The sequence below is a fragment of the Macrotis lagotis genome, chromosome X (genome assembly GCF_037893015.1).
Source record: "Macrotis lagotis isolate mMagLag1 chromosome X, bilby.v1.9.chrom.fasta, whole genome shotgun sequence".
NCBI lineage: Eukaryota > Metazoa > Chordata > Mammalia > Peramelemorphia > Peramelidae > Macrotis > Macrotis lagotis.
This window is the reverse complement of record NC_133666.1, coordinates 576,817,755-576,824,837: the sequence shown is the minus strand read 5'-3', so window position 1 is coordinate 576,824,837 and position 7,083 is coordinate 576,817,755. Positions and strand designations below refer to the sequence as shown.

The 7,083-nt window shown below is 35.6% G+C and overlaps 1 non-coding gene across 1 annotated transcript; it reads left to right on the top strand.

Annotated features, from left to right (window-relative positions):
• Nucleotides 1–6,665: 6,665 nt before the first annotated feature.
• LOC141503599 (U6 spliceosomal RNA) lies at nt 6,666–6,772 on the top strand. Its single transcript, XR_012472945.1, has one exon. It is a non-coding gene; the product is annotated as a U6 spliceosomal RNA (small nuclear RNA).
• The last annotated feature ends 311 nt before the right edge of the window (nt 6,773–7,083 follow it).

Sequence of the window (7,083 nt, the reverse complement as noted above, 5' to 3'; positions counted from 1 at the left end):
GGAAACTTTCCAAATCAATCAAATGATATATAAAGAAGAATTTATTCTTCACCTCTGCATGTCCCTTATAACTCTCATTCTTGATGAATAATGTGTTATTAAAATATAAATTTGTGATCCTTACATAGCAGAAATGAGATCTACTTTTGTGGAAAGGAAGTTTTTATTTAAAATATGAGTGATCCATATGGCGGAGATGGCAGAGAGAAGACAAGCACTGCATTAAGCACTCTCTGTGTCCTCTCAAAAATACCATGAAAGGAACCTCTTAACAGAAACTCGATCAACAGAACCCAGAAAAAGAAGCTAGGAGAACACCTACCAACCAGGTCAATCTCAGGAGAATGTGGATGAACTGGGAAAGGAGACCAGAGGATCAGTTCAGGGACAGCAGCAGGAGGGGAGCCAAAGGATCAGTGTTAGCCTCAGAGTCCTTGGTGGAGAACAAACTTTAGATGTGAAATCTTTGGCTAGGGTGAGGGGAGGTCTGCAGCCTGGAAATCATCCAGCTCTGTGCAGGACCTGAACTCCATACTTTTGGAGCATTCTTCCAGGAACAAACTGTAGTGCTCCCCTCCCCCATCCCCTCAAGCATAGGGTGTGGACTATGGAGTTCACTTAGTTGAAAGGGAGATTGGCTTCCAGTCCACTCAGACCCTGTTACCCCTCCTCCCTCCCTCCAGGATTGGGAGAGGTCTTTAATCACTCCAGAGGAAGCAACCCTCACCCCCTACTGGCCAGCCCTTGGAATTGCTAAGCCAAGTGAACAAAGCCTGTAGGATCTTAAAAAGCAAATCTCTGAGAGCCAGACCCCCCAACACAAGATCCTAGAAAAATGAAGAAAAATCGGCGTAAAGAGGGACCTATGGAGAAATACTTAGAAAAATCAGATTCTAACCAACAGAGATCTAGCACTTCTGAGGAAAATATGAATTGGTCTCCAACCCAGAAAGCCATCCTTGAAGAAAACAGGAAGGAGTTTAAAAATCAATTGGAAAAGTTGGGACAAGAAACTCAAGAGAAAACACATTGCAAGAAGAAAACAAAACATTGGAAAACTCAACTAGACAAATACAAAAAGAAAATAATTCTTTCAAATCCTCAATTGGGCAAATGGAAAACTCTATCAAAAATAGAATTGACTGATTAGAAAAGGAGTTGCAAAAGGTAAATGAAGAAAATTCTTCTCTAAAAAAAAGAATGGGGGTGGCTAGGTGGCGCAGTGAATAGAGCACCTGCCTTGGAGTCAGGAGTACCTGGGTTCAAATCTGACCTCAGACACTTAATAATTACCTAGCTGTGTGGCCTTGGGCAAGCCACTTAACCCCATTGCCTTGCAAAAACCTAAAAAAGAAGGAATGGAATCTGTGGAAATTATTGACTTCATGAGACAGCAAGATTCTGTTAAACAAAACCAAAAGATCAAAACATAGAAGAAAATGTAAAATACCTTATCAGCAAAACCACTGAGTTTGAGAACTGATCAAGAAGAGACAACCTGAGAATTATATTACTTCCTGAAAACATTGAAGAGGAAAAAAAGCCTGTACTTAATATTACAGGATTTAGTGATGGAAAACTGCCCTGATATCGTGGAACCAGAGGGCAAAATAGTTATTGAAAGAATGCATCCAATTCCTTCCATAAAGAGATCCTAAAATGAAAGCACCAAGCATTGTTGTGGCCAAATTTCATACCTATCAGATAAAAGAGAAAATCCTGCAAGCAGCCAGAAAGAAAAAAATTTAAATATGAAGGAATAAAAGTAAGGACCTGACTTCATCAATATTGAGGGATCAAAGGGCCTGGAATGAGATATTCTGAAGAATAAGGGAGGTTGGAATGCAGCCAAGAATCTGCTATCTGGCAAAGCTGAGCTTTCTCTTCCAGGGCAAAAGATGGACATTTAATGAACTGGGAGACTTCCAACATTTCCTGACAAAAAGACCAGAGCTAAATAGAAAATTTGAACATCAAACAGGAGGCTCAAGAGGCACATGAAAAGGTTAAATAAAAAAAGGTAAAGGAAAAAAAAACTGCTATCCAATAAGATAAAACAAACTAAATCCCTACCTTAGAGAAAGACTCTAATAATGCTCAAGAATTATAACTCTATTAAAGAGAATATACTTAGCCAGAAGTGATGGACACTCATAACTTTTCTGTGACTCAAATGGATTAAAAAACAATACCTCCTTATAAAAGGGGGATGGTAAGGAGATGGGAGGATGGAGGAGATTGAATGGGCTAAATTTCATTACAACAAGAGGTACAAAAGACCTATTTTAATATAGGGGAAGAAGGGAGGAGGGGAGAACCACCTGAATCTTCCTCTTATCAGACTTGGCTTAAAGTTAACTTACATAAATTCAATTAAGTTAAGAAACTTATCTTGCCTTTCAAGTATTAAAAGGGGAAAGGGGGAGGAGGAGGACAGAGAGGGGAGAAAAAGGGGAACTAACAGAAGGAAGGGAAGGAGGAAGGGGGGGAAAGGGAAAAGGGGAAAGGGGAAAGAAAAGGGAAGGGTTAATATAGGAGGGCAAACACACTGAAGGTGGTGGTATTCAGAAAAATACTAGGGAATGTGGATGAAGAGCAAAAAGGGGGAAAATACAGAGGGAAGATTGCATGGAGGGCAATAAAGAGTCAGTAATTATAACTTGAATGTGATTGGGATGAACTCTCCCTTAAAAGGTCAGTGAATAGCAGAGTAAATTAAAAATCAGAATTCTACAGTATTCTGCTTACAAGAAACTCATTTGAAACAGAGAGATACATATAGAGTAAAAGTAAAAGGTTGGAGCAAAATATATTTTCCTTCAGCTGAAGTGAAAAAATAAGGGGTTGCAATCCTTATCTCAGACAAAGCAGATGCAAAAATAGATAGTGTTAAAAGAGATAAAGAAGGACTCTACATCATCCTAAAAGGTGCCATAGACAATAAAGCAATTTCAATACTAAATATGTACACACTCAATGGTATAGCGTCCAAAATCTTAAAGGAGAAGTTGAAAGAGCTACAGGAACACATAGACTGTTATTTGTTATTAAAATACAAATTCATAATCCTTACATAGCAGAAATAAGATCTACTTTTGTGGAAAAGAAGTTTTTATTTAAAACTCTACTAGTGGGAATGGCTTAACAAAATATGATATATGTATATCATGGAAAACTATTGTTCTATTGGAAACCAAGAGAGAAGGGAATTTAAGGAAGCATGGAAGGATTTACATGAACTGATGCTGAGTGAGATGAACAGAGCCAGAGGAACATTATACACCCTGCTGGCAGCATGGGGGTGATGATCAATTTTGATGGACTCATTCATTCCCTCAGTGCAGCAATCAGGTACAGTTTTGGACTGTCTGCCATGGAGAATACCATCTGTATTCACAGAAAGAGTGTGGAGTTTGAGCAATGACCAAAGACTATTGCCTTTGATTTAGGGGTAAAAACCCCCATTATCTTGTTGTATAATTTTGCTCTCTCTTATACTTTATTATTCTTCCTTAAGGATATGATTTCTCTCTCTTCACATTCAATTTGGGTCAATGTGTGCCATGGAAACAATGTACAGACTAACAGACTTCCTTCTGTGGGGGGTGGGGGGAAGGAGGCAGGATTGGAGGGAAATTGTGGAACTCAAAATAAACAAAATTTTTAAAAAATAAAATAAAATAAAAGTAAAATAATTCAGTGTTCTGAAAAAATTCCAAGAACTTGAAATTTTGAAAACATAGTAATTAAATAACAGCTCTTCATATTAAAAAAGAAAAAGAAAGCGAAGTAACCTGTAAATATCATTCTCCAAGAGACTATCTTTGAAAATTTTTTTTATTTATTTAAGGCAACTGGGTTAAATGACTTTCCCAAGGTCACACAGCTAGGCAATTATTAAGTGTCTGCTGCTGGATTTGAACTTAGGTCATCCTGACTCCAAGGCTGGTGCTCTCTTCTGCACCACCTAGCTGCCCCTTCCAAGAGATTATCTTTCTCAAAGATGTTGCTCTGAAAATCAGGACAGGATTTCCATCCTTAAAAATTCTGTATGAGCCTCTATATTCTTAAATATTTGGAGAAATCATCAGTATGAATTCTGAATAGAGTGTCACAAACTCCTAAAACCCAAAGCTTTACCACAAACAGTGTTACAATGTGCCAAAGAGTCACAATCAAACTTCACAAGACTGTTTCCAAAATGATACTACCTGGAAACCTTTGGATTTCTTCATATTCTCTCTTCAGGAAGACTTTAAAAGGAGTTCTAGGAAACTTCTGAGGATGAAGATGACTCCATTGGGAACCTGAAAGACCATAATAAACTTCCTTTCTAAGAAACTTGGCAAAACAATTCCCTCAGATATAAATGAGCCAAAGAAGTACTGTAAAAAGTGGTCCAAGTGTCCACCATTTCTAAAAACTGTTAAATGCAAGAGATTCCTTATGAGAAAATTTTTAATCAAATGAAATAGTTTTTGATATCTCTGATAGAAAGGCCCAAAGCAAAAAATTTTAATGTATTTTTTATTTTTTTCATACATATGCACATGTATATTTCAAAGTTACAAAATTTCCTTTCACCCTCCTTCTCCACTCCCCTCCCCTCAGCGGTTAACAGTCAGGTTAGCGTTGTACATACATATTCTTGATAAACATGTTTATAGATTAGTCATTTTTGTTATGAGGAATTATGATTAAGGGAAAGAGATAATTTATATAAAGTGTTCATAAGACTCTGAAATGTTGTTTTGTTTTGTTTTTCTTCCTCTGGATGTGGATAACATTGTCCATAGCTGATCTATACTAATATAGTTGTCCTAGCTCTCTGAACTGTTGACAGGAGCTGTTTCCATCAAGGTCAAACATCTCACAATGTTGTTGATGTGTATATTGTTCTCTTGGTTCTGCTCCCTTCTCTCAGCATCAGATCCTGTAAGTCATTCCATGCTTTTCTAGAATTCAACCATTTATTGTTCTTGTAGAACAATAATATTCCATAGTATTCATGTACTATAACTTATTTAGCCATTCCCTAATCAATGGACATCTCCTCAATTTCCAATTTTTTGATGCTACAAAAAGAGCTGCTATGAATATTTTGGAACATGTAGGACTTTTTCCATTTTTTTCTAATTTCTTCTGGATATAGATCTAAAATTGGAATTGCTGGGTCAAATGGTAATGAACAGTTTTATTGTTCTTTGGGCATAGTTCCATATTGCTCTCTAGAATGGTTGAATCTGTTCACAACTCCACCAGCAATACATTAATGTCCCAATCCTCCCACAACCTCTCCAACATAGATCATTTTTCCTTTTTCTCATCCTGGCCAATCTAAGTGATGGGTGATACCTCATTGTTATTTTAATTTGCATTTCTCTAATCAATAATTATTTATAGCACTTTTCATATGTTTATATATAGCTTTAATTTCTTCATTTGAAAACTGTCTATTCATATCCTTGACCACTTATCAATTAGGGAACACCCAAAGGAAATTTAGACTGAACTTGTAAGTTTCACATTTTTATATCTTTTTTACAAATTTTATTTTTTTATCCCTATGTACTCAGCATGGCTTATTAGAGAAATAATATCTGACAATTAGCCAAATGTGGATTTATTAAATGAATCATGTAAGTTTATTTTGGAATTCTAAATAAAAAATGTTTATATCTATCTATATAATATATATATATATATATGATTTTATTTTCAAATGGGAACCTTCTATCTCAAATTCATCTGACAATATATTAAGGAAAAGTACCAACTATTTGTTTTTATATTTAAAAAAAATAGTTTTGGAGTCAGAGGGCAAAGCTTCAAATTCTAGCTTTGATACATTATCTATTTGGTATCAAGAAAATCATTTAAGCTCTCTAGGCCTCAGTTTCCTCATTTGTAAATGAGGGGGGGTAGAATTAAAACCTATACCAAAGTCCTTTCCCTTTATAATTTGTTGATCTTATTATTTGTTTATTCAATTTATAGTGTGAATACAATTAAAAGGAGGTACTTAGGTCACTCCTTAGGAATTTCTGTTTTCTTGCAATGGAAGTGATCATTTATTTGAGTTCTCAATAGGATCAGTGATTCTGGTATTTAGTAAATTCCAGGTATAATATTTTTTGGGGGAAATCACAATTACTTTGTGCAAAAGAAAATTTCTTCTAGAGGTCAAAAATTCTCCAAAAATAGTCCCTCATTTGAAAAATGAAACTCAGAATGATTTTGGTATCTTTGTGTTACAAAATTTTATATCCTTACCAACAAGCATAGATTCTAATTTGTAAGAAAACATTGAGGGGTGGCTAGGTGGCACAGTGGATAGAACACTGGCCCTAGAGTCAGGAGTACCTGTGTTCAAATCTGATCTCAGACACTTAATAATTACCTAGCTGTGTGGCCTTGGGCAAGCCACTTAACCCCATTTGTCTTCAAAAACCTAAAAAAGCATAAAAAAATTGAGTATAAGACTTATTTTGAGGGGTTTAGACTGATTAATTGTAAAGATTCCAAATGTTTGGGAATATTTAGATTTTGTGAATCAGATCATTGAAGACAGTGAAACAGAGAAATATATTGAAATTCTTAGAAAGTAGTAGAAGGTAGAGACAGAGGTCTTAGGATCAAATCTTGCTTCAGTTTGTTACTATCTTGTGCTCGCTTTGGCAGCACATATACTAAAATTGGAACGATACAGAGAAGATTAGCATGGCCCCTGCAGAAGGATGACATGCAAATTCGTGAAGCAGTTTCTTAATATCTTTATAACTCTTGGCAAACTCCTTAGTATAAGTCTTCTTTTCTGCTGTTTATATGGAAACCCTGATTTGATTTGATGCTTATTATGTCCATTTTTTAAAAAACAGAGAATAATCAAATAAAATGAGGGACTTGGATTAGAATATCTGTAACTACTATTCATGCTCTAGATGTATTATCTGTCATTGGCAGAATTACTCTAAAATTTATAGTGCATATATATGACATGTATGAAATATTGTTGAATTTAAATCTGTTTGGAGGCATCAAGAGAGCAACAAAAGTAGTACTTGCCCATCCTGACATCTCAAT